A 543-nucleotide genomic window follows, 5' to 3' on the forward strand; every position below is an offset into this window, starting at 1 on the left:
TTAATTAATTCTATTAATTCTAAATATCTGGAAATTCTGTTACTTTGTTTCGGTCACAGAATTAAAGAAGAACACATAATTGCTACTTTTTCATCTCACAACATTGACCTTTCTTCTCAGAACTGCGAGTATAGCCACACAGCATCTCAACAGTCTGACCTTTTTTAAAGTAAACGCTGTATAAACTGGCAGTGGAGATATAGTCAGAACAGCAAGAAAACCAGTCTGAATTGTGAGAAGCAAAAACAGGCTTCCGTGGGTTCCAGTCAAAGCTAATTCAAACACATATTCTCTGAGATGCCACCTTGATCTTGTTTTAAAGATGTTTGTGAAGTCAGCACACAGCTGGAGTAGTGAGTTATTTATTAGAGCAGTAACGCACTACACATCAATCATTATTCAGCTAACAGAGAGGAAGAGTGAGTTAACTCCACTAAATCCCAACCAGTCCTGGTTTAACCATGGCAACATAAGAGACTCATTAACCTAGTTGTGAGCAGTGTTTTTTCACACACACACACACACACACACACACACACACAC

The sequence above is a fragment of the Sinocyclocheilus grahami genome, unplaced genomic scaffold (genome assembly GCF_001515645.1).
Source record: "Sinocyclocheilus grahami isolate Dianchi unplaced genomic scaffold, SAMN03320097.WGS_v1.1 scaffold1082.1, whole genome shotgun sequence".
Taxonomy (NCBI): Eukaryota; Metazoa; Chordata; class Actinopteri; order Cypriniformes; family Cyprinidae; genus Sinocyclocheilus; species Sinocyclocheilus grahami.